The sequence below is a fragment of the Monodon monoceros genome, unplaced genomic scaffold (genome assembly GCF_005190385.1).
Source record: "Monodon monoceros isolate NGI ecotype Baffin Bay Population unplaced genomic scaffold, NGI_Narwhal_1 Super_Scaffold_4, whole genome shotgun sequence".
NCBI classification, from domain to species: domain Eukaryota; kingdom Metazoa; phylum Chordata; class Mammalia; order Artiodactyla; family Monodontidae; genus Monodon; species Monodon monoceros.
In genome coordinates, this window is record NW_021703781.1 from 39,539,022 (window position 1) to 39,566,793 (window position 27,772).

Sequence of the window (27,772 nt, forward strand, 5' to 3'; positions counted from 1 at the left end):
AGAGGGCAGGGGAGAACAATTCTACCAAACACTAAAATATATTTATGAGTTATTTGTCAAACTTCAGTGAGATATAGTTGAAATATAATATTGTAAGTTTAAGTGTAAAAAGTGTTGATACACATTCATTGCAAAATTATTACCACCATATATTAGCTAAAACCTACCTCACATCACATAATTACCATCTCTTTTTTATGGTGAGAACATTTAAGATCTACTCTCTTGGAGACCTTCAAGATGGCGGAAGAGTAAGACATGGAGATCACCTTCCTCCCCACAAATACATCAGAAATACATCTACATGTGGAACAACTCTTACAGAACACCTACTGAACGCTGGCAGAAGACCTCAGACTTCACAAAAGGCAAGAAACTCCCCGCGTACCTGGGTAGGGCAAAAGAAAAAAGAAAAAACAGAGACAAAAGAATAGGGATGGAACCTGCACATCTGGGAGGGAGCTGTGAAGGAGGAAAGGTTTCCACACACTAGGAAGCCCCTTTGTGGGCGGAGACTGCGGGTGGCGGAGGGGGAAAGCTTCAGAGCCATGGAGGAGAATGCAGCAACAGGGCTGAAGAGGGCAAAGCGGAGAGATTCCCGCGCAGAGGATCGGTGCTGACCAGCACTCACAAGCCTGAGAGGATTGTCTGCTCACCTGCTGGGGAAGGTGGAGGCTGGGAGCTGAGACTCGGGCTTCGGAGGTCAGATCACAGGGAGAGGACTGGGGTTGGCTGTGTGAACACAGCCTGAAGGGGGCTAGTGTGCCACGGCTAGCTGGGAGGGAGTCCGGGAAAAAGTCTGGACCTGCCTAAGAGGCAAGAGACCATTGTTTCGGGGTGAGCGAGGAGAGGGGATTCAGAGCACCGCCTGAACGAGCTCGAGAGAGGGGAGTGAGCCATGGCTATCAGCGCAGACCCCAAAGATGGGCACGAAACGCTAAGGCTGCTGTTGCAGCCACCAAGAAGCCTATGTGCAAGCACAGGTCACTATTGACACCTCCCCTCCTGGGAGCCTGTGGAGCCCACCACTGCCAGGGTCCCATGATCCAGGGACAAATTCCCCAGAAGAACACACAGAACGCCTCAGGCTGTTGCAACGTCATGTTGTTCTCTGCAGCCGCAGGCTCACGCTGCATTCCGTACCTCTCCCTCTCCCTGGCGTGAGTGAGCCAGAGCCCCCTAATCAGCTGCTACTCTAACCCCATCCTGTCTGAGTGAAGAACAGATGCCCCCAGGTGACCTACACACAGAGGCAGGGACAAATCCAAAGCTGAACCCCAGGTGCTGTGCGAACAAAGAAGAGAAAGGGAAATTTCTCCCAGCAGCCTCAGGAGAAGTGGATTAAATCTCCACAATCAACTTGATATACCCTGCATTTGTGGAATACTTGAATAGACAAAGAGTCATCCCAAAATTGAGGCAGTGGACCTTGGGAACAACTGTAGACTTTGGGTTTGCTTTCTGCATCTAATTTGTTTCTGGTTTTATGTTGATCTTAGTTTAGTATTTAGAGTTTATTATCATTGGTAGATCTGTATATTTGGTTGCTCTCTTCCTTTTTTTATTCATATATATATATTTCATTTTTCTCTTTTTGTGAGTGTGTATGTGTATGCTTCTTTGGGTGATTTTGTCTGTAAAACTTTGCTTTTACCATTTATCCTAGGGTTCTATCCGTACTTTTTTTTTCTTCTTCTTTAATATAGTTTTTACCGCTTGTTATCACTGGTGGATTTGTTTTTTTGTTTGGTTGCTCTCTTCTTTCTTTCTTTTGTCTTTTTTATTACTTTTTAATTTTTAATAATTTTTTTTACTTTTTATTTTAATAACTTTCCCTCCCTTCGTTCCTTCGTTCATTCCTTCCTTCCTTTGTTCCTTCCTTCCTTCCTTTTGTTCTCCCTTTTCTTCTGAGCTGTGTGGTGAACAGAGTCTTGGTGCTCCAGCCAGGTGTCAGGCCTGTGCCTCTGAGGTGGGAGAGCGGAGTTCAGGAAATTGGTCTGCCAGAAACCTCCCGGCTCCACGTAACGCTAAATGGCAAAAGCTCTCCCAGAGATCTCCATCTCAATGCTAAGACCCAGCTCCATTTAAAGGCCAGCAAGCTAAAGCTATTCCAAACAACTAACAACACAGGAACACAACCCCACCCATTAGCAGAGAGGCTGCCTAAAATCATAATAAGGTCACAGACACCTTAAAACACACCACCGGACATGGTCCTGCCCACCAGAAAGAAAAGATCCAGTCTCATCCACCAGAACACAGGCACCAGTCCCCTCCACAATGAAGCCTACACAACCCATTGAACGAAACTTAGCCACTGGGGGCAGACACTAAAAGCAATGGGAACTACAAACCTGCAGACTGAGAAAAGGAGACCCCAAACATAGTAAGTGAAGCAAAATGAGAAGACAGAGAAATACACAGCAGATGAAGGAGCAAGGCAAAAACCCACCAAACAAATGGAGGGGAAATAGGCAGTCTACCTGAAAAAAGAATTCAGAGTAATGATAGTAAAGATGATCCAAAATCTTGGCAACAGAATGGAGAAAATACAAGAAGCATTTAACGAGGACCTAGAAGAAATAAAGAGCAAACAAACAATGATGAACAACACAATAAATGAAATTAAAAATTCTCTAGAAGGAATCAGGAACAGAATAACCCAGGGAGAAGAACGGATAAGTGACCTGGAAGATAAAATAGTGGAAATAACTACCACAGAGCAGAATAAAGAAAAAAGAATGAAAAGAATTGAGGACAGTCTCAGAGAGCTCTGGGACAACATTAAACACACCAACATTCGAATTATAGGGGGTGCCAGAAGAGGAAGAGAAAAAAAAAGGGACTGAGAAAATATTTGAAGAGATTGAAAACTTCCATAATATGGGAAAGGAAACAATCAAGTCCAGGAAGCACAGAGAGTACTATAAAGGATAAATCCAAGGAGAAACACACCAAGACACATATTAATCAAACTATCAAAAATTAAATACAAAGAAAAAATATTAAAAGCAGCAAGGGAAAAGCAACAAATAACATACAAGGGAATCCCCATAAGGTTAACAGCTGATCTTTCAGCAGAAACTCTGCAAGCCAGAAGGGAGTGGCAGGACGTATTTAAAGTGATGAAAGGGAAAAACCTACAACCAAGATTGCTCTACCCAGCATGGATTCCATCCAGATGCGACAGAGAAATTAAAACATTTACAGACAAGCAAAAGCTAAGAGAATTCAGCACCGCCAAACCAGCTTTACAACAAATGCTAAAGGAACTTCTCTAGGCAGGAAACACAAGAGAAGGAAAAGGCCTACAATAAGAAACCCAAAACAATTAAGAAAATGGTAATGGGAACATACATATCGATACCTACCTTGAATGTAAATGGATTAAATGCTCCAACCAAAAGACATAGAGTGGCTGAATGGATACAAATACAAGACTCGTATATATGCTGTCTACAAGAGAGCCACTTCAGACCTAGGGACACGTACAGACTGAAAGTGAGGGGGTGGAAAAAGATATTCCATTAAAATGGAAATCAAAAGAAAGCTAGAGAAGCAATTCTCATATCAGGCAAAATGAACTTTAAAATAAAGATTATTAGAAGAGACAAAGAGGGACATGACATAATGATCAAGGGATCAATCCAAGAAGAAGATATAACAATTGTAAATATTTATGCACTCAACATAAGAGCATCTCAATACATAAGGCAAATGCTAACAGTCATAAAAGGGGAAATCAACAGTACCACAATCATAGTAGAGGACTTTAACACCCCACTTTCTACAATGGACAGATCATCCAAAATGAAAATAAATAAGGAAACACAAGTTTTAAATGATACATTAAACAAGATGGACATAATTGATATTTATAGGACATTCTATCCAAAAAAACCAGAATACACTTTCTTCTCAAGTGCTCATGGAACATTCTCCAGGATAGGTCATATCTTGGCTCACAAATCTGCCTTGGTAAATTTAGGAAAATTGAAATCATATCAAGTATCTTTTCTGACCACAACACTATGAGACTAGGTATCAATTAGAGGAAAAAAAATCTGTAAAAAATACAAACACATGGAGGCTAAACAATATACTGCTTAATAACCAAGAAATCACCAAGTAAATAAAAAAAAACCTAGAAACAAATGACAATGATAACACGACGACCCAAAACCTATGCAATGCAGCAAAAGCAGTTCTAAGAGGGAAGTTTATAGCAATACAATCCTACCTAAAGAAACAGGAACATCTCAAATAAACAACCTAACCTTACACCTAAAGCAATTAGAGAAAGAAGAACAAACCCCCCCCAAAGTTAGCAGAAGGAAAGAAATCATAAAGATCAGCTCAGAAATAGATGAAAAAGAAATGAAGGAAACAATACCAAAGATCAATAAAACTAAAAGCTGGTTCTTTGAGAATATAAACAAAATTGATAAACCATCAGCCAGACTCATCAAGAAAAAAAGGGAGAAGACTCAAATCAATAGAATTAGAAATGAAAAAGGAGAAGTAACAACTGACATGGCAGAAATACAAAGGATCATGAGAGATTACTACAAGCAACTATATGCCAATAAAATGGACAACCTGGAAGAAATGGACAAATTGTTAGAAACACACAACCTTCCCAGACTGAACCAGGAAGAAATAGAAAATATAAACAGACCAATCAAAAGCACTGTAATTGAGACTGTGATTAAAAATCCTCTAACAAAAAAAAAAGCCCAGGAGCAGATGGCTTCATAGGTGAATTCTATCAAACATTTAGAGAAGAGCTAACACCTATCCTTCTCAAACTCTTCCAAAATATAGCAGAGGGAGGAACACTCCCAAACACATTCTATGAGGCCACCATCACCCTGATACCAAAACCAGACAAAGATGTCACAAAGAAAGAAAACTACATGCCAATATCACTGATGAACATACATGCAAAAATCCTCAACAAAATACTAGCAAACAGAATCCAACAGCACATTAAAAGGATCATACACCATGATCAAGTGGGGTTTATCCCAGGAATGCAAGGATTCTTCAATATACACAAATCAATGTGATATACCATATTAACAAATTGAAGGAGAAAAACCATATGATCATCTGAATACATGCTGAAAAAGCTTTTGACAGAATTCAACACCCATTTATGATAAAAGCCCTCCAGAAGTAGGCATAGAAGGAAATTATCTCAACATAATAAATGCCATATATGACAAACCCACAGCCAACACTGTTCTCAATGGTAAAAAACTGAAACCATTTCCCCTACGATCAGGAACAATATATTTTATCCACTCTCACTACTATCATTCAACATAATTTTGGAAGTTTTAGCCACAGCCATCGGAGAAGAAAAAGAAATGAAAGGAATCCAAATCGAAAAAGAGGAAGTAAAGCTGACACTGTTTGCAGATGACATGCTACTATACATAAAGAATCCTAAAGATGCTACCAAAAAACTGTTAGAGCTAATGAATTTGGTAAAGTAGCAGAATACAAAATCAATGCATAGAAATCTCTTGCATTCCTATACCATAATGATGAAAAATCTGAAAGAGAAATTAATGAAACACTCCCATTTACCGCTGCAACAAAAAGAATAAAATACATAGGAATAAACCTATCTAAGGAGATGAAAGACCTGTATGCAGAAAACTGTAAAACACTGATGAAGGAAATTAAAGATGATAGAAACAGATAGAGAGGTATACCATGCTCTTGGATTGGAAGGATCAACATTGTGAAAATGACTGTACTATCCAAAGCAATCTACAGATTGAATGCAATCCCTTTCAAACTACCACTGGCATTTTTAAAAAACCAGAACCAAAAATTTCACAATTTGTATGGAAACACAAAAGACCCTGAAGAGCCAAAACAATCTTGAGAAAGAAAGACGGAGGTGGAGGAATCACTCTCCCTGACTTCAGACTGTACTAGAAAGGTACAGTAATGAAGACAATATGGTACTGGCACAAAAACAGAAACATAGATCAATGGAACAGGATAGAAAGCCCAGAGATAAACCCATGCACATATGGTCACCTTATCTTTGATAAATGAGGCAAGAATATTCAGTGGAGAAAAGACAGCCTCCTCAATAAGTGGTACTGGGACAACCAGACAGCTACATGTAAAAGAATGAAATTAGAATGCTCCCTAACACCATACACAAAAATAAACTCAAAATGGATTAAATACCTAAATGTAAGGCCAGACACTATAAAACTCTTAGAGGAAAACACAGGCAGATCACTCTATGACATAAATCACAGAAAGATCCGTTTTGACCCACCTCCTAGACAAATGGAAATAAAAAGAAAAATAAACCAATGGGAGCTAATGAAACTTAAAACCTTTTGCACAGCAAAGGAAACCATAAACAAGACGAAAAGACAGCCCTCAGAATGGGAGAAAATATTTGCAAATGAAGCAACTGACAAAGGATTTATCTACAAAATATACAAGCAGTTCATGCATCTCAATATCAAAAAAACAAACAACTCAGTCCAAAAATGGTCAGAAGACCTAAATAGACATTTCTCCAAAGAAGATATACAGATTGCCGACAAACACATAAAAGGATAGTCAACGTCACTAAACATTAGAGAAATGTAAATCAAAACTACAATGAGGTATCACCTCACACCGGTCAGAATGGCCATCATCAAAAAATCTACAAACGATACATGCTGGAGAGGGTGTGGAGGAAAGGGAAGCCTCTTGCACTGTTGGTGGGAATGTAAATTGATACAGCCACTATGGAGAACAGTATGGAGGTTCCTTTAAAAACTAAAAATAGAACTACCATACAACCCAGCAATTCCACTACTGGGCATATACCCTGACAAAACCATAATTTAAAAAGAGTCATGTACCACAATGTTCATTGCAGCTCTATTTACAATAGCCAGGACATGGAAGCAACCTAAGTGTCCATTGACAGATGAATGGATAAAGAAGATGTAGCACATATATATAATGGAGTATTACTCAGCCATAAGAAGAAACAAAATTGAGTTATTTGTAGTGCCGTGGATGTACCTAGAGTCTGTCATACACAGTGAAGTAGGTCAGAAAGAGAAAAACAAATACCGTATGCTAACACATATATATGGAATGAAAAAAAAATGGTTCTGAAGAACCTAGGTGCAGGACAGGAATAAAGATGCAGACGTAGAGAATGGACTTGAGGACACTGGGAGGGGGAAGGGTAAGCTGGGACGAAGTGAGAGAGTGGCATGGACATATATTCGCTAACAAATGTACAATAGATAGCTAGTGGGAAGCAGCCACATAGCGCAGGGAGATCAGCTCGGTGCTTTGTGACCACTTAGAGGTGTGGGATAGGGAGGGTAGGAGGGAGACGCAAGAGGGAGGAGATATGGGGATATATGTATATTAGAGCTGATTCACTTTGTTATAAAGCAGAAAGTAACACACCATTTTAAAGCAATTATATTCCAATAAAGATGTTAAAAGAAATAATATCTACTCTCTTAGCAACTCTCAGTACATAATACAGTATTGCTAACTATAATCACCATGCTGTACATTAGATTCCCAGAATTTATTCATCTTATACCTGGAAGCCTGTACTTTTTTTTTTTTTTTTGTACGCGGGCCTCTCACTGTTGTGGCCTCTCCCGTTGCGGAGCACAGGCTCCGGACGCGCAGGCTCAGCGGCCATGGCTCACGGGCCCAGCTGCTCCGCGGCATGTGGGATCCTCCCGGACCAGGGCACGAACCCGTGTCCCCTGCATCGGCAGGCCGACTCTCAACCACTGCACCACCAGGGAAGCCCGACAATCATTTCTTGGATTTGACACCAAAAGCAAAAATAAACAAGTGGAAATATATCAAACTAAAAAGCTTCTGTGCAGCAAGGAAGCCAACAACAAAATGAAAAAGCAGAAGGGGAAGAAATATTTGCAAATCATCTATCTGATAAGCAGTTAATATACTAAGTATATAAAGAACTCATAGCAAACAAGAAATCATTGTCAAGACTAATGTCAGGAGCTTATCTCCTATGCTTTATTCTAGAAATTGGGTTAATTTTAAAATACACTTCTTTTTGTCTTGTAAGGACTCATCATTGTAACAACTCATTATTGTACTCTAATAACTAGAGATGCTGTCTTGTTACAAATGTCATTCTGAGTCAATGACATCATCTAGCTCCTTCTTAAAAGGCAGAAAGAGAGCAGGGTGATCACAGGAAGACCATAAGTATCAGATGTGCTTTAGAAAAGATTATTCAGCAGAATATAAGCTAGTTCTGAGATTAATTGATGAATCAGTTGAGGTGCCCGAAATGGCTAGTCAACCAAATTTAAGCTAGGCACTTAGGCTTAGGTGAGTATTAAGTTTAGCAAAGGAAGGGTTGACACTGGGTAATCAAAACAAACAAACTGGCCAGAGGTAGCCTGTAGTTGTTAAGTAGGAATGCAAGCAGAGACCCTGACCAGGATGGACAGAAAAACGACAATTGGGAGAAACAACAGGCATTAGAACAATCGGCGGCATAATAACCCGGTTAAGCATAGCATCTCACATAAGCCTGCCAGATAAAATCCAGGAAGCTCAGTTAAATTTAAATTTTAAACAAACAATGAAAAAATTTTAAAATGATAGATGTGTCTCAAATATTGCATGGGACATACTAAAAACATATTCACTTGTTATATGAATTTTAACTGAGCATCTTATGTTTTTATTTGCTAAATCTGACAATTCTAATCACACATGAAGTTACAATAAAACTGTATAGTTCATAGCAGGATTAATTCTCCACTGAATATTTATTGGATTAATTTTTTAAGTGGGTGCCCAGAGTTTTTTTTTTAGTGAGTGCCTAAACTGTGGAATATTCGTCCTAATCTTTTCACAGTTCAGACCATTAGGAAACTTTCCTGGGGCTGAATATAAATAGAGTTCTTCAACCTTGAGTATGTATCTTTGAGGATGGTATTCATTTAGATTTTAGTCACTAGATGAAAATTAGAGTCTGGTGAGTCTGGAGGTGAATAAGTAAATTTATCTAATAGAAGCAACATTTTATTAATATTAAATTGCAACATTTGAATTTGATATTTAAAATAATTGAGAGCAATCTTTGATAGATTGGGTCAAAGTACTTATAATAAGTACAGGTTAGACTACACAGTATATTTTTATTGGAGTATAATTGCTTTACAATGTTGTGTTAGTTTCTGCTGTTCAGTGAAGTGAATCAGCTATATGTATACATATATCCCCTCCCTCTTGGAACTCCCTCCCACCACCCCCATCTCACCCATCTAGGTCGTCACAGAGCACCACCGAGCTGAGCTTCCTGTGCTTTATAGCATGTTCCCACTAGCTATCTATTTTACGCTTAGTAGTGTATATATGTCAGTCCTAATCTCCCAGTTCATCCCACCCTCCACTTCCCCGCCAGTCCACATGTCCATTCTCTATGTCTACATCTCTATCCCTGCCCTGTAAATAGGTTCATATAATTCTTCATTAGTTTTTTTTGTTTTTATTTGCTATTACACAAAAATAATATATAAGATTTTATTGTTGTTTTGCCAATTTTTAATAGTGAATCTGTAAAATTTATTACTAACAATGCGCATTGATCAAATTGTGGCACTATGCTGAGAGAAAAGCTCAGTCCAATGGAAAACATCATGACAGAATCCTTTAACATTTGAATATCCATGGAAGCCTCACAATCTTTTTTTATTATTTATTTTATAGAAAGAAGCCTTTATTTTTTAACCCTTTTCAATATTTTTATTTTTAAATTCATAATTTCTCATAAAACAGAAAATGTTCTGCTCATAGAACTGCATCAATATCATTATATTAGCTAAAACTTTGTATTGTAAAGTATAAAGCATTTTAAATGTAATACTTGTATTTTGCAATTTAATTTTAAAATTAAATTACCTAAATATAATCACTTGCTCTTATCTCTCCCTTTATATTGAACAAAATAGGAATTTCCTCCAGTACTAATTATTTTATAAAAATCAAGAGCATTTTTTCCTTTGGACTGCATTTATAATTACTATAATTTTATGTACTAATAGGAAGAAAATATGCAGAGGCTTTTCACATTTTATACCTAGTAACTGCTGATTTAAATTTTATGTCTGAAGTAATTTGGTCCTGCGCTAATAGTCAGGAACCATCCTTGTTTAAAACCAGAGACTGCAAAAATATGTGATTACATGACCTAGAGACCACACTAAAGGCCCATTTACTTTCTGTAGCCTTTAAACACACAAATTTAGACAAATGACTGAATGTCCCATCCATCTTTAAAGAACCACCTAAAGCACTTTGAAAACCATGCTCCTTCATGCATGAAAAGCCCATAGATTTAAACATATATTTCACTTTTGCAGACAATGGTAATGTTATGGCAAAAGAGAGATGTAAGTTGAATGTAAAAGTGAAGGGTTTTTTTCTAACTTATTTTGAATAAGGTCAATAAGAACAAATACAATTTTACTTTTCCATAATTCTGATAAGTACCATCTTACTGCTTATAAGTGGATTAGGAGAAAGAACATATGGGTAGGGTAAAATAAGTAATAGACCTGACAGAGGTGAGTACACCAGGAACTCTCCCAGATTTCCATTATATTGCTGGTTACAGCTTTTCCTACCCTCCTTCCCCCTTCACGTCGATATCATCTTATTTTTTAGGACTCAGTGTTAACATTACTTCCTCTAGGAAGTTTCCTACAAACTTTAAGACTGGGATAGGGTCTGTAATTATGAAATTATGCCTCGGTTTTTTTACCCTATTATATGTGAGCCATTATACTGATCACGCCATATTATAATTGCCTGTCTACAAAGGTCAGCATTCGCTCATTAATGTTTCTTGCATAAGCAGCACAGTGCTTATTTTATTGCAGGCATGTAATAATGTTGAATAAATGAATGATTATAAATCAGTCTAGCAGAACTCAGTTGACTATCTGGACTGTCAAACATAGTTTTAAAAAAGTCTGAATTGGGACTTCCCTGGTGGCACAGTGGTTAAGAATCTGCCTGCCAATGCAGGGGACACAGGTTCGATCACTGGTCTGGGAAGATCCCATGTGCCAAGGAGTAACTAAGCCCCTGCGCCACAACTACTGAGCCTGCGCTCTAGAGCCCACACGCCCTAGAGCCTGCGCGCTGCAACTACTGAAGCCCACGCGCCTAGAGCCCGTGCTCCACAAGAGAAGCCACCACAATGAGAAGCCTGTGCACCGCAACAAAGAGTAGCCCCGCTCGCCGCAACTAGAGAAAGCTTGCACTCAGCAATGAAAACCCAACGCAACCAAAAAAAAAAAGTCTGTTTTGGAAAGTAGTAAAATAGTCCTTAAAAAGAGGTTACAATGGGAGAACACAATTTCAGAGACCATTATGAATTCTAGGTCACAGTAGTTAAAAGTGAATTTCTGCCTCTTTGTGCTCTTGCATATATTAGGTCAGTGTTGAGTTTACTCTACTATGTACTATGATAGCTAAGCTTAATACTGTGCAACATCGGACAAATCTTTTGACAACTCTGGATGAGTTTTCTTTTGTAAAAAGAAGATATTTTTCTTGTAAATTTGCAGGTTTCTGTTGTGCACCAAAGTTATATTATTATGAAAAAAGTATCTTAATTGACAGGGCAGATAACTAAGCATAAATTTAAAATATTGCTGTGAAAAATGTACAATTATATACATACAGAGTGCATTGGTTAGGATAAGACTGCTGTAACTAAAGGATCCAATTTAATATAGCATAAAGAACAAAGAAGTGTACTTTTTTCTTTAACAACTGTCCTGAAGTGAATGGTATAGGTTTGTGGATGCACTTCCGTTCCACTGGGTCATTCAGGAAACTAGGATTCCTTGTAAGAGATTGGCCTATCCTAGGGCAATCTGGTTATCTGTATGTTCAATGCTGGGTTGCTGCAGTGTCTTCTTTCCAGATTGAGAAGAGGAACAAATAAGGAGGAGTGATATGTGCTACTGCACGCAATTCCCCTGTGAACTCCCCAGCTATGGCTTCAAGAAGAAAGGGAGAACAGATTTCAGAGGATGACTAGAAATTTCTACCATTGAAAGGGAAAACATACTAGATCTTTTAATGATAAGGAGAAAAATAATCAAATAGATTCAGGATGCACTTTGCCTGGATCATTATTATACCCTTTTGACTCATAGATCATTATGATACATATACATAATTTCACTGTTAAATATATTATGTCATACTTATATAACAATTAGATTAATTTTGAAAAAAATTAATGAATTAGAAATACCATAGAAATAGACTGTTAATTTTAAAAAGGTTATGAAGTTTAAAATAATCCGTGTACATACACATAATACCTGGAAAGATATGCCCTAAATGTTAACAGTGATTAACTTTGTTGTTGGAATTATGGGAGCTATTTAGTTTTTGCTGTTGTTGTTTGTTTTGGGTTTTTTTAGGTATCAATATTTTCTAAATTGTCTATCATGAACATTAATTTATTTGTGGTATAATTAAGAAACTATACATATAGATATGAAGAAAAGATAGACAGGGATTCTGTAAATACCGCAGGAGAAACTGAATTTAAGTACATTCAATTTCAGCAACCATTTGTGTACAACAAGTAAATTTTGTGGTCAAAAGTATCCAGACATGCTTACGGCATCTTAAAAGAATTTGCAAAAACTTTATGAAAACAGTAGATGTGACTTATGGAGCTACCTTGCTGATATGAGCTGTGCTATTATTAAAGCGAACACATACTGTAACACATTCCCATAAAGAATTTTATCACAAAGCCCATAACAGCACATAAATGTTTCACTTTACAAAAGCATTGAAGCAAAATGTCTGAATCTAGTGTGACATTTAAAAGATAAGCCTTTAATTCTTGTCTAAATGGCTTAGTTGGTTAAATATTTTAGTCATCCATTTTTTATCTGCCCGGAGCTTGAATTCTTGCTTATGTGTGATCACCATCAAGTTAAACAGGGAAATAAACATTTCATTGTTGGACATTTTTAATATTCTCCATATTGTTATAAGTAGCCTTTTTAATTTTCCTAGTCTAGTTATTTTTCTTTCCTATGCCAAAATAAAAGAGCTTAACAAAAATTATTTGGTAGTAGTATCAATATTCTGCTTTTTTTAATTGACGAGTTGTGATCACATGTCTATAAACAATAGGTAGAACAATTAATTTCAGGCAACTTATAAATTAACTAAAGTAAACCCAATTTGTTTGCTGGTCTCTTTTCTCCCTGGTAGAGGAAACAGCTTTCTCTAGCCTATGGATACAACCAGGAAGTTTGTCCATACATTCTTTCATGACGACATATTCCCTGGACTGTCCATCCAGTGTGTCATGCTCCAGCAACCCCTAATCAACAATGTAACTGCTAGGTTTACTTGTCACACGTTGGTACATTGAATTGACAAGAAAACAATGTACTTTTAGATAATTCATTACTCACCAGCACAGCAGGCATCCTGAATTTTGGACTGGTTCCCCATGCCTCCCAAGCCCTATGGAGTTGATATGAAGGCAGGTCTAGGTGAACACCAAGCACACGGTGGATCTCTGTCTGATAGGAAACCACCAGTTTTATAATAAGCCCTCAAAACTGCCTAATTTTGTACCTGAAGAAGATATTATTTTATTACTCTGATCAAGAGATAAATCTGCTCACTGACCCAAAGTGAGATGCCTCTCTATCTTTCACCTCGAAAAGATAGCACAAGATGGCTAGAAAAGCTACAATTACCTCTCAACAGTGTGCACGCTGTTGTAGGTTTAGCCGTGGATCACTCTCTAGTAGCATTGACCACTGATAAATACCAATACAGATATTCCAAATAATATATAACAATGCCAGTATAGACACTAGTAACCACTGAGTGCTTTAAAGAATATAGTTCATTTACTGAAAATTGCTGAAGTGTAATAACCAAGATGGCAATTTTGAGAGTGCAGGTATTTTATGATGTCCTTATTCTGTTCCTGAAAAATGTTAAAATTGGTATTCATATAAGGAAAACTGAGATGCAGCTGGAAATTCACACACCTACCTAGTCATAGTTTTTGATCTGAGGCTTAACAACAAAATTTCTTCAAGTGATTGTGTGAAACAGCAAGTGCGTGCAAAATGTGAGAAATACAAAATAGGACCGGACAGTTTCTGAAAATACTCAGAAAGCGTTTTCTTAAAATGTACAAAGCCACCGTGTGAGATTGCCTCAATGAAATTGCAACATCACTATTGATACAATTTTAAAGTCCAGGATTTAAAGAGGAGATCACTGTATTTTGATCTTTAACTTGGTCACCTACATTAAAGTGGAAAGAAAGCCCAAGAACTTGGTGGCAACACCATCATAGTCAAGCAACCTATAGAGATTGTGCTGGCCAAATCTACTCTGTGCTTCCACTAACCTCAGCTGAAAGTGGGCATCTATTTAGTATTGTACGGATTCAGCATAGCCTCTGCAGAAGGAATTAGCGAGTGAAAATGCTGAAATACTTTCTTTTACTTTAATACCAAACTTTTAAAATGTCATCTCAGTACTTTAAAAATTATAAAATTGTACTAGTGCTCCATGTACTTGAATACATTTTAGACTTATTCCTGCATCTCAAATGTTCATTCGATGCTGATGATATTTTGCTTCAGTCTTGGCTTTGCCTGAATAGAGATTTTAACACTTATCCATCCAGTGTTTGGACAATGTGGTTTCATTGCACTTAAAAACATTTCCTTGCTGAAGGATTAGAGCAATTTTAGAAAGGAATTACAATGTAGGAAGTTAAAGGTTAAGGTTTTTGCTAACACGGCCTTTCTTTGATCTCAGAGATCGAGTTCTCAGGAGAATTTTCCTTCATCCTAATCTGACATTTCTGTCTTCCATTTGCAAAATACCTCTTTGAGACCCTTGGTCTGAAACCCCAATCCCTTCTCTATAATTAGAAATCCCCTCTCTGGAAGATCCTTGTAGGATCTGTGCAATGGCCCCAGTTTGGGCTATATAAAATCAAGAAACATCCAACACTTATGATGTCTGATCCTGAGCTTCACAGTTATTGGGGTGAGGTGGGAGTGGAAATGGGGTAAGAAAAATGAATTCCTGTGCCTATCCCACAGCCAGAGAAATATATTTCTTTTTATTCAAGTATTCCTTCCAATACTCCCACCAGTGAGAGCTATAGGCCTACTAATTCTTTACTATTGATGTATTAAAATAATAGCTGACTTAAATAGTAACTTTTCTGGCAAGGACAAACATCAGTTTTTAAGAGACAGTGAAACATTAGCTCATAATGACCAAATTTACTCCCTTAATAAGATACCTTCTTTGTCTTTGAAACCATTGTGTCCTCACTGAAAGTTTATTTCCTATTCTTCCCATGGCTCAGAAGTATCATAAAGGAGATAGATAAGACTTTAATATCACTTTTATTGGGTCCTAGGGATGTACTCTATTATATTCTGTTCTTTTGTGCCAGAGCCTTCCTTAGAAAGAAAGGAAGGGAATGATGGTGATTATCAAAATGCACTACCATTGATCTACGGATACATGGTTAAACACTTGCCCAGTCATTATTAGATATCATAGTATACAGTCATGCAGGGAAAAAAACAAGTTGGGAAAAAGAAAAAAATGAAAATTCATACATCTCTTGGTATTTCAGAAAATTTTATCCTATCAGGATTCCCATAGGTAAATCATTTGTAGGTTTCCTCACAGAGCAGGGAGGAAAAAATTATAATACTATTTTTCAATTGGACCTTTATTGCCAGCTTTTAAAAAATTGGATGAGATCCCCTATGTCCAATTTTTCACGGTGCTTCGCCAAAACAAAGCCTTTCATAAAAAATATGAGACCAGTTCAAATCTTGCTCTCCCGCTATTAACATCTCAGCCTGAGGATCCTCTTGAATTCCTTTGCCAAGAGTAGCTACCTCTCCTGAGTCCCCAGCACCCTCTATCCCTCAAATTCTCCAGCTCCCTACCTGGTGCCCCCTCGTCCTCCCAACAGGGTGGACCCCTTCCTGGACTCCCACCTCCATTTCTCACTATGCCTCCCTACGAAGACTAGTCCAACGCACACCAGTAGCGGCATTTAGTCCCAGCCTTCTGGAATCAATAAGCTATTCTCCCTTCAGGATGTCCCCAATGGAGAGGGTGGACTGACCACAATGTATACCCTTCTCTTCCTCAGATCTATATAACTGGAAGGATCGATGCAAGGGTTTGAGGGAAGACCCCACCCCAAGGGAGTCCTTAATTTAGTTCAGGGAATATTCAACACTCATTTCCCCACTTGGGTGGATGTCCAAACCCTCCTAAACATCTTACTCTCTGGGGAAGAAAAGGCGCTGATTATAACTAATGCAAGGGAGGAAGCAAATAAGACCAATCAAAATAATGCAGGGAAGGTTGTATTATCAGCCTGGAGTCCAGGCCATTCCTGAAATGGTCCCTGAGTGGGACCACTGAGAGGAAAACAGTTAGCAGCAGCACCTCACACACTTCAGGGATTTGATTCTTAAGGACATTCAACGAGCCGGGAAGAAATCCATGGGTTCAGGAAGTCATCCAGAGACCAAAGGAAAATCCCTGGGCCTTCCTTGAGTGCCTAAGGGAGTGTCTCCAGGTATACACGAACGTGAACCTGGAGTCAGGAGAAGGGCAGGCCAGTCTTAAGTCCCGTTTCACTTCCCAGAGCAGCCCAGACAAAATTACAGAAGTCGGAGATAGGGCCCACCACGCCCACTTCCCAGCTGGTGTAGTCAACATTTCAGGTGTTCAACAACCAGTATCTGGCGGCTGATGCAAAGGAAGATAGATGAGCAGAAGGAACTGCCAGTATTCTGGCTTTAGTGATTCAGGGTCAGTTGACCTCCCAGGGACAACTTCCGTGCCAAGGTATCCTGTAACATTGATGAGCTGCCTGGGGTTTCAAAGACCACACCCACAGCTGAGAGAAGGGATTAAAGCTAATCAGTGTGCATACCGCATGAAGGAAGGCCATTGGAAGGGGGAATATCCCAAGTCTCAAAAAGAGACTAAGTGGAATGCCGTGTCCTGGCCCATCCTCTTTGGTTACACACATGAAAGAAGAGGGCTGAAGGGACCTGGGGCTCCTAGGAGTACCCTGGAAATTACCCCCAGGAGCCTAGGCTCACCCTGACCATAGGAGGTAAAAAGATTTACTTTTTATGGACACAGGGGCCACCTATTGGGTCTCGAATACCCGACAAAGCAGAATGACCAAGGTTAAATGTAAGATAGTGGGAGTGGAAGGAAAACCACAGGAGTGTAATTTTATAGAGCATTTGAGTGCGATTTGGAAGGGAAAATGTTATCTCACTCTTTCTTTTATGTCCCAGAATCCCCAATTCCTCTAATAAAAGGAGACTTACTATATAAATTGGGATCTACAATTTATCTCAGAGACAAAAACCTTACCGTCAAAATACCTAAGACTCCCTTCTGTTCTGTAGCCCTAGTGCTACCACTCTACCGAGAATAATGGCCTGATTAACCTTGAGGGGATTGAATCCCTCAATATGGGCAAGTGACACCATGGGCAGAGCCATGAGGTCCCCACCAGTCAAGCTGTAACCTGGCTACAATTACCCAAATAAAGAGCAGTACCCTGTGGACTAAGAATGCTGCCTGTCATATCAATAACCAAAGGATGTTGCAGCCATCAGAGATTGCAGCCACACCCAACAGTGAGTCCTAAGGGGACTCAGGATGGAAACAAGAAATGCCAGCCATCTAGCAGTCATCAGACTGCAGCCACCCACCATGGTGCAGCTTGAGGAAACTCAGGATGAGAAAACACAGGATGCTGGCCCCAGACAGCTGAGGTGCGTATCAAAGGAATACTTACAGTGAGCCCAGACTCTTGTATTTTCCCATACATAGAAAGGCACTAGATTCCTTAACTTGAGATATCTGATTTCTTTAATTAACAGTAATCTTTTGACTTTCTGACTACCTGCCCTTTGTTGCAAAAACTCCTCTATATCCTGGCTCCCCCACTTGCCTCCTCAGAGCAGTTTTCTCAGCGCTATCTGAGAGGCTGGCTCCTGGGCTTTAAGTCCTAAGAATGTCTGCTGAATAAAACTCTCAACTTTTAGGGTGTGCATTTTTTTTTCAGTCGACAACCCTTTAAGCAAGGAAGCTCTAGCAGGCATTGAGCCGATAATAGAAAGCTTACTCAAACAAGGGCTTCTTAGACCCTGTCAGTCCGCTTGCAACTCTCCTATTCTGCCAGTAAAAAAAAAAAAAAAAAGGAAATACCAGCTAGTTTAGCTTTCCGGAGCTGTAAATAAAACTCCTGAGTAAGGAGATTCACCCAGTGGTGCCCAACACTTACACCTTGCTTTCTACCCTAAACCCTGGGAGGATCTGGTATTCAGTGTTATATTTAAAAGATACCTTCTTTTGTGCGCTCTTAGTCCTGGAATCTCAATACGTTTTTGCATTTGAATGGCAGGATCCAGATAGCAGGAGAAAACAACAGCTGTGCTGGACAGTTCTGCCCCAGGGATTTAAAAACTCCCCCACCCTTTCTGGAAAGGTTTTAGCTAAGGATCTTGGTGACCTTGAGTTAGAACAAGAAGCTATATTTCAGTATGAGGAAGACATTCTAATCGTCAGCCCCACCAAAGAGCTTTCCAACCATAATATAATTAATACCTTAAATCATCTGGCTGAGAGAGAGGATATAAAGTTTCAAACAAAAAGCCCAGATCTCCCTCCAGCAGATAGAATACTTAGGATTTAAAATAGAAAAGGGGCACAGGGCACTGTCTAAGGAGAGGAAAAAATTGCCAGATGGCATCCCCTAGTACGAGAAAATGGCTCCAAGGTTTCCTGGGGATGGTCGGGTCTGCCATATATAGATCCCCAACTTTGTCTTAATTGCTAAGCCCGTGTATGAGCAATTAAAAGAGAAGGAACTTGACCCTTTTAAGCGGACCCTTGATTGTGACCAGGAGTTCCTGGAACTGAAAAACCATCTCATGAGAGTCCCTGCATTAGCTTTACCGGACTTGAGCTGCCCCTACCAACAATATGTATATGAGAAAGGAGGAACTGCCCTGGGGGTGCTTACACAAAAATTGGGACCTCTAACTCAGGTTGTAGCTTATTTTTCTAAACAATTGGACCAAACTGCTAGAGGATGGTCCCCCCACTTGTGGGCTGTAGCTGCCACTTCTCAGTTCCTCAAAGAGGCTAACAAATTAACCTTTGGACAGCCTCTGACAATCTGGACCCCCCACTGCATCCGAGCAGGACCCTGTGGGACTCCTGCATGGAAGCCTTCGAAACAGTTGCTATTCAGGGAAGAGAGGGGATGCAGAGACAAGGGAGGAGCAGCCAAGAAACCATAGTGCAGCCTTGGGGCAGGGTTCTGGTTCCACCTCAAGGGATACACATAACAATACCTTTAAGCTCTTCTGAAGAAATAAAACCCCCACCAAGTGGAAGATGTTCCAGAGAGAAGGTCACAGTTTGATAACCTCAAAACTCATCAGGAGACTACCTAAGACCAGATTAAGGTAATGCAGGCCTTTCACACACCCTGATCCTTATCAGCAACTCTGCCCTTGAACCATTGCTATAAAACCCCTCATCAAATCCTCCCAGGTTGGGACACACAGTTTTTCCAGGGCACAAGCCTACTGTGTCCCCCTTTGCCTGGCAAAGCAATAAAGCTATTCTTTTCTACTTCACCCCAAACTCTGTCTCCGAGATTCGATTTGGCACCAGTGCACAGAGTTTTCGGCATCACCACCACCACCTCCAACCCCTCATAAAGGAAAGGGGGGCAGATTGGTTATTCCCTGGTCGAATGCCCCAAGTCCAAGCCATGCTTCTAGATAACACATCTGTGACTCTGAGGCCCTGTAATGTCCTTAACCCTGCCTACTTGCTACCTCAAGACAGGTGCAAAATTAATTCATAATTGTGAGGAAGTTATGGAACAAGTATACTCCAGCAGGCCTGACCTAAAGATCTGCCCTATAGAGAATGCAGAATTGGAATGGTTCATTGATAGGAGTAGTTTTGTGAAAGAGGGAAAAGGAAAGGCAGTTTATGCCAGAGGTTTCCATCACAGAGTGCCAAATTAATTGCCTTAGTCAGAGCATTAGAACTAGGGAGAAGAAAAGTTGTCAATATCTACACTGACTCTATAGGCCTATTCAATCCTACATGCCCATGGGGCTATCTGGAAGAAGAGAGGAATGCTGACCTCAGGTAATAAACAGATTAAGAATGGGGAGGAAATTATGTTACTGCTGGAGGCTATACTCCAAAGGAGGTGGTGGTTACTCACTAGAGGCCATCAAAAGAGAGAAGCAGAAATAATAAGAGGAAATAACAGTGGATATGGCAGCTAAACAAGCAACAGAGGATGGGAACAGACTTCAAAAGTCACTCCTCCTGGCTCTCCCAGACCCTAACTCCTACACTTCCATATATACACAAGAAGAAAGGAAAAAGGCTTTGAAATGGGGTTACTTTGAAAGCTCAGAATACCCGGGGTGGATGGTTAATGGTCATGAGCAGCAGTTCTTCCCATCAGCCATTGCATTCCAAGCCATCCAGGAAGCTCATCAGAGTACACATTACAGGCAGGAGGCTCTATATTGATGGCTCAACAAATCCATTACTATTCCCAATTTCTGTAGTCTCCTTAAAGAGGTGTTTGAAGCTTACCGTAACTGCCTCCAGAATAACCCCAACACTCACCACCCCACACCAATGTCTTGGAAATGTCATGGCTCCTGTGAGTGTGTCATTTAGCTTGCTGATGTTTACAATGAACATATACTGAGGCTCAAGGTCTAGTGGAAGTTGACTTGTCCGCCATCTTGGACCCATTTGGTTCTAATCAGTTTATGTCATGTCCTTGGGCTATGTCATACTTTCAAAGGTTGTGCCCTGCTCTGCTTCCCTCCTGTTTCATTTGCACTCCACTTAGAGACCACGATCTTCAGAAAAAGTAGAAAGAACAAATCCAATCCTCATAAGAAACTTAGCCAAACTGTGTCAGGAGACTCATCAACCCTGATCTGCCTTCTTCCTAATGTACTTTTGAGAATGCAGATAGCCCCTAAGGGAAAGCTCAGGTTAAGTCTATATGAGCTTGTATATGGGAGACCCATTCCTGAAGGACCTGGTTATAAAGCAAACCTTACGGAAATGTACCGACTGAAATATGCCTTACAGATAGGGGAAATAGTCAAAATTTTACATGCTTATGAGGAATCAGGAATCATCTTCCCCTTCTTACATGAGTTTACATCCTTTCTCTCCTGGGGATTGGGTTATTTGAGAACCTGGAAGGCTGGAAAGACATAAGACCAGTTAGACCCCAAGTAGACAGGACCTTATCTAGAAATCTTGACTACTCATTCTGTCTTAAAATTACAGGACATAATTCCATGGGTCCACCATTCCAGAGTGAAGACAGCACCAACGCCTGAGGAAGAAGTTACTGAGCCACCCATTCAATACACCTGTGAACCTGTTACAGACCTTAGGTTACTTTGCAAAAGGACAAATTTACTGATAGAAAAGTAATGTGGCGGATAGGCTTAGTAGTTGGCCTTGTCATTGCTATCGCCTTACTTGGCTTCTGCTGTTCTACCAAACCCCTCCTCCTGGAAAACATCTCCTCTGTCCATGCTAGATATAGGGAATATTAATACTAGAAGCGAGATGAATGTCTACCATTGTCTATACTTCATAACTCTTTCTGCCCTATCTCTTACAACCATCAACGCAGAATGGGAAGTCAGTGGTAAATTTCTTGAGAATTACAGCCTGTGGATAAAATCGATCCCAGTGCTGGATCTGTCACAACTGCCCTCAAAGTGACACCTATAGATTCAAGGTATTACATTTTACCCCCAAAAATGACAACCTCACTCTCACCTTGGCTAACTAGGTCTACTAAAACCTATCTCTCTTGAAGTTCACATCCCATACTTAACACAGCTTCCCTGCTTGGACCTCACCCCCTCACATTAACATCTCTAATGAATACAAGACACTCACTCTAAAGTGCCATCACTCTAACCTGACTTGCTGCCATCACCCCTATCAACAGCCCCTACCAAAGGGAAGAACTTTCAATAACACCCTAGGGCTTCTCTGGACTCTGTTCCATCAGAACAACCCCAACTCCTCCTTTCCTTCTTTGGGATGAGCTCTAGCCTATCCTTGTTTAGATAATGCCTAATTTGGGGAACAAAACACACTAGGCCAGCTAAGTTCTCAGAACCTAGGTGTAAGCATTCATAATGTCACTCAGCCCTGAGCTACAAGGGAAATAGGACCCATTCTGGCAGAAGTACAGATTGCTTTCAGACAGGCGGCCTCCTGAGGAGGTTTCACATACCATGAAACGACTTTACAAAATCTCACGTGAGCCCTTGAGGAATTATCCAAAAATACAGGGGATGCCTTATAAGGACTTACAAGGACTCCATACTTCTATAGATTCCCTAGCAAATGTCCTCAACAACAGTCTAGTCATTGAGTATCTCCTGGCTAAGTAAGGGGAAGTTTGCACAGTTATTAATAAAACCTGTTGCATGTATGTCAATAACTCTGGTCGGATTGAAGTAAACATAAAAAAGGTACATAAGCAAGTTCAGTGGTTACATAGATATAACACACAAGGTCCAGATCCAAGCTACATGTGGAATATGACAAAACAGAGCTTCCCCAGCTTAACCTGTTTTCTTCCATTTCTTGGCCCACCAACTGCTATTACCCTCCTGCTTATCTTCGGGCCTTGCCTCTTTAACTGCCTTGTCAACTTCGTTAGTAAGTGGCTTGAAGCCACCAAACTTCAGATGATACAAGAGAACAAGCAACTGAGACTGCGGCCTGGAGACAATCAGACTTATTTTAGGTGAGTCAGGGAAGAGTTCTGCTCCTCCAATCTAGGGGAAAACTATGCCCATGTTCAGCAGGAAGCAGCTTTAGAAGACAGAACTTCACCCTTCAGCGTCCCTCAAGAATGAGGAGCAGTCACAAGGGAAGGGAGGATTTTGTTGCCAGAGCTGTGCCAGGTCCTTACTCAAACCCCATCAACCCCCACTTTTAGTAGGAGTTAACATAAGTCTTTAAGTCAGACGGTCCAGAAATAAGAAAGGAAGCTATAGGGAGAGATAAACTAGATGGAACAAGCTGGGACCAAAATGGCCATGAATCTGACCTCCACAGACCCTGAGTCTCAATACATGCTGATTTTACTACTTTAGCATATTAAATGACATACCTACTGGTGGCCATGACCAGATATTAAGGACCAAAAAAGGATAAAAAGAAGGTGGCACCCCAAGCCTTCAAAAAGCCCTGCCCCTTCCTTGGTAGACTAACGCATATGCTTCCCTATCATTAGCCTCAATCCTCCTTCCTTTGTCTTTACTCTTTAAAATCAAATCCGTCTCACCACATGGCAAGAAGTTGATCTGTAAACTAAGCTCCTGCTTCTCCATTCTTTGGCCACAGAATAAAGCTTGTGCTGCATCTATCTCAGCTTCGATTTAGTTATTTGGCTACTTTGAACCCGAATGGAAAAAGAACCTTTACCCACTGAAGCAGGGAGCCTCCACCGGGCTAGGGCCTGAGCCAGTAGGACTTATTTCGGTAACAAGAGCTCTCTTCTTGCTTGCAGATGATGGCTGCCTCCTTCTTGTTTGTTATACCTTCACATAGGGGAGAGACGGGTTGGGGGGAGAGAGAAAGAGAGAGACAGGAAAGAGGGAACAAATTCTCTGGTTTCTTCTTATAGGGATACAAATCCCATCATGGGGGTCTACCTCATGACCGAATTATCTCTAGCTGTGACTTGGTTTAATTAACATTTGTTAAGTAGAGCCCTGGGGTGTTAGATGGTGAGTCATGGTTCAACAAAAGACCACAAGGGAATTGAAATAGATAAGTTTATTACTCACAGGTCCTGGAGGAGGTACATGGCACACCTGGAGGGGCCATGTGGGGAGGTCAAGGTGAGACAAGAGGGAAAGGGCCAGGACACACCACTAGATAAATGAAGAAAGCGTTCAGTTGTTATGATGGGATAAAAAAATGCCTGGAATTGGCTGACACCAAGTGGGTGGCTTTGAGAATAGTTCAGTCATTGACTTTTAGCTCATTATACGTTCATTGTTATACTAAAAATCATCCCCCACCTTATGCCATGACAGTTCCGAGATGGACCATAAGAGGGATTATTCCCTCCTACTCATTAGCGTATGAAATTACTCAGTCTCTATAAACCAACAACCCCATGCCTTGGGGTCACTCTCACTTTCTGAGATGGTCTGCATTCTCTTATGGAGTGTGTATCTCTCTAATAAACCTGCTTTTGCTTTTCTTTGGGGATCTTAGTTCCCTGACCAGAGATTGAACCCAGGCCATGGCAGTGAAAGTGCCTAGTCCTAACCACTGGACCGCCAGGGAATTCCCTTAATATGACTTCTGATGGTGGTTGTGGTGCAGGGAGAATGGGAAAATAATGTTTTCGTAAACATATCTCAAATAGTCGCCCAGGGAGAAAGACTAGTTAATTGTTGGGTCTGCCATAAAAACTTTGGCTTACAACAACCATTATAGGTACAAATAGATATGTATAACAAGAGCTTTACCAATTCAAACACATGGAAAAACCACCCCTCCACCGCAGCGATATGAGCTCGATAGACAATACCCCTGTCAGACCCAATTCCTTGCCCAAGTTTAACTCTTTTTAAAAATGGAACTTATAACTTTTCTGTTAATGATGGCTACTTTTGTTATCCAGAAAACCATTCATGCTTCCTGCAGGTCCAGGGATGTGACTTTTCCCTCTCCTACAACAAAGGCAGGGTGCAGGCAGAAAGAGAGCACAGCATGACTAATAAGGTACATGCTTTTATTAGTGACCACAGGTAGAATGCTTTGGGGTTCCCATGCTAAGGCCAGATTGGTCAATGCAAACCAAAAAGAGTAGGATTTTGGTAAGATTCTTGGGGTGCACAACAGGAAGGCCCTGGGAGGTGGAGGAGAATGCTTATCAAAATGGCGGTTGGTAGAGTCATACCAGAAACTTACATTTACTTGTGACTCTGTGGACTGTTATCTAGGGCGTGAGCCCGCAGGAGAGGCTGGTGTCAGTTCAAAGCCACACAAAATAGATGCTGAGGCATCAACAATATGGAGTAGGTTAGCTAAACTTAACACCTCCCAAAGACCTCATCTCTAGTTACCATCACATTGGGGTTACAACTTCAACGGATGAAATTTTGGGGGAACACAGTTCAGTTCACAGCAAGTGCTTATTATGTGAAACAGATACTGTTAAAAACAAAATTCAACTAAGTAAATTTTAAAGACCTTATTGGTTTTATTCAATGATTCACGAATTGGGGGCAATCCAATCTAGCAGACAGAAAGGAGCTCCAAAGAGCTGTACAAAATGAAAGACTTTTATAGGCAGAGGGAGCAGGAACAAGGAAGTTATACTATGCAAAAAAGTAGATTGGTTATTGCAAGGTCACATGCCTTACAGCGGATGTCAGGGGTCTAACAGGCTGATCAGATGTCAGGGGTCTAATGCTGATCAGGTGACTCCTGATTGACTGGTTTAAGATTCCTTTTCTGGGAGAGCCAAAACTGTAACTAAGTCAAATTTTGGTGACGTGGTGCTTAGTGTCAAGTGACTCTATTTGGGGCCTGTTGTCTTGTTTTTAACAATAAAGACCAAATACTGTACTTCTTTCATTGACTTTTTTTAAAAGATAACTTCAGGGCATTCTCTTTATTGTGATTTATCAATGATCACCGTTCACTACAATGCTTTGTATACCCCCGCCCTGACAATGAGTCTTTCCTAGGAGGCAGGTCGCCAAGTTCACTGACTTTTTTGAAGACAGAAAAAAGATTTATTCTTTATATTTCTCATTAGGAAACATTCAGAGATGCTTGCTGGACAAAAAGGAAAAACAGTCCAGGTACACATGTGCAAACTCTATTGTAAAGAATGTTCCTAATCATGGTCTTATCACCATAGGAAAAGACATTGGTGTTCTTAAATCTTAGAAAAAGTGAAAGAAAAAAGATAAATCCACTGACTAATGGTTAGCTAATTTCTCTTTTGTAAGGAAAGTAATAAGTTCCTGAAGATGAGAGTTTTATACTTTGGATATTAGGTATTAAAGTAGCAAATATCAGAAGAATAAAGATTGAGAAAAATTCCAGGCACTCTCTTATTTTACACAAAGTTGGATAAGTCATGTTACATCTCTGTATCACAAAGTTATCATATGCAATTAAGGATGGTAATGCTTAGTATTTTTTGCACATATCTTAGGCACAATAAGCATTCTATGCAAAGCTTTTGTATACCTCCAAAAACCCAAGTCAGGTTTTGCAAATATGCTACTTTATCTAGCATTTAATCCTCTATACTCTAGATTGTTTTATTCTTTGCAGCATTGACATGTTGTTTGGTACAAGCAAGAAATTCTCACTCACCTAGGGCATCCAAGTGTGACAACTGTGCTGAATGATTATGAAGTGTTTGGAACTCTAGTTGTTAAACTTTGCACCTGGAACAATATGGCCAAAAAAGAAAGACTTTTATGACACCAAATCTATGCTCTTACTTATCACCTTATATAAACTCATTAATAAAAAGGGGATTTTTAATATTTGACTTGGTAGGTCATTAGCACATATTAACTGAAGAATTTTATTTTCTAAGCAGAAAAAAAATAGCCAATAGTTTCTTAATATTTATTGTTATGGTTAATTTTATGTGTCAACTTGATTGTGCTAAGGGATGCTCAGATAGCTAGTAAAATATTATTTCTGCTTGTGTTTGTGAAGGTGTCTCTGGAAGAAATTAGCATTTGAATCAGGCATCATCCAATCCATTTAGGACCTGAATAGAACAAAAAGACAGATGAAGGGTGAGTTCTTTCTCTTTGCTTAAGCTCAGTCATCCATCTTCTTCTGTTCTTGGACATCAGTGTTCCTAATTTTTGGACTTTTGAACTCAGGTTTGGACTTACACCATCACTCTCCCCAATTCTCAGACTGAATTACATCACCAGTTTTCCTGATTCTTTAGCTTGCAGATGGCAGATGGTGGACTTCTCAGCCTCCATAATCATGTAAGTCAATTTTATAATTAATCTCCTCTCATACATATCTCTATATATCTTATTGATTCTTTTTTTCTGGAGAACCCTGACTCATAGAGCTCAAAGTCATTGAGCTATGAGAAAATTTTTTCTCAATTATTTTTCAAAGCCTTCTAATTACATTTTGATTCTTAAAAAATAGACCCCCAAATCTCCACTTCAACTCTTGTTGACCTTCCCATCTTGCTTTTCTCCTGTATTTCAGGAAACGGATTTCTGGGGAGTGTTGAGTGGCTCCAAGTGATGGGCAAGCCATGAAAATAAGACTTGATTTCTTCCTTTCTTTCTTTTCTTTCTTTTTCTTTCTTTTCTTTTTTTCTTTCTTTCTTTCTTTCCTAGTTCCTTCCTTCTTTCTTTCTTCCTTCCTTCCTTCCTTTCTCCCTTCCTCCCTTCCTTCCTTCTTTCCCTCCTTCCTTCTATTCTTTCGTTCTTTCTTTCTTGCGTGGGGGGAATGCCTCTCACTCAAAGCATTGCACATAAAAACACATGCATACACAAAATGTTCTCTACTT

General features: G+C 39.9%; 1 long non-coding RNA gene across 3 annotated transcripts in view; it reads right to left on the reverse strand.

Annotated features, from left to right (window-relative positions):
• The window catches only part of LOC114908706, a 415,061-nt gene that overhangs the window by 56,618 nt on the left and 330,671 nt on the right, over positions 1-27,772 (reverse strand). For 2 of the 3 annotated variants that reach the window (XR_003797023.1, XR_003797020.1), the window contains one exon: positions 26,590-26,663. The exons of the other annotated variant lie outside the window; for it this stretch is intronic. This is a non-coding gene — a long non-coding RNA (uncharacterized LOC114908706). The remainder of the gene's footprint in view (positions 1-26,589; positions 26,664-27,772) is intronic. 3 annotated transcript variants of the gene reach the window in all.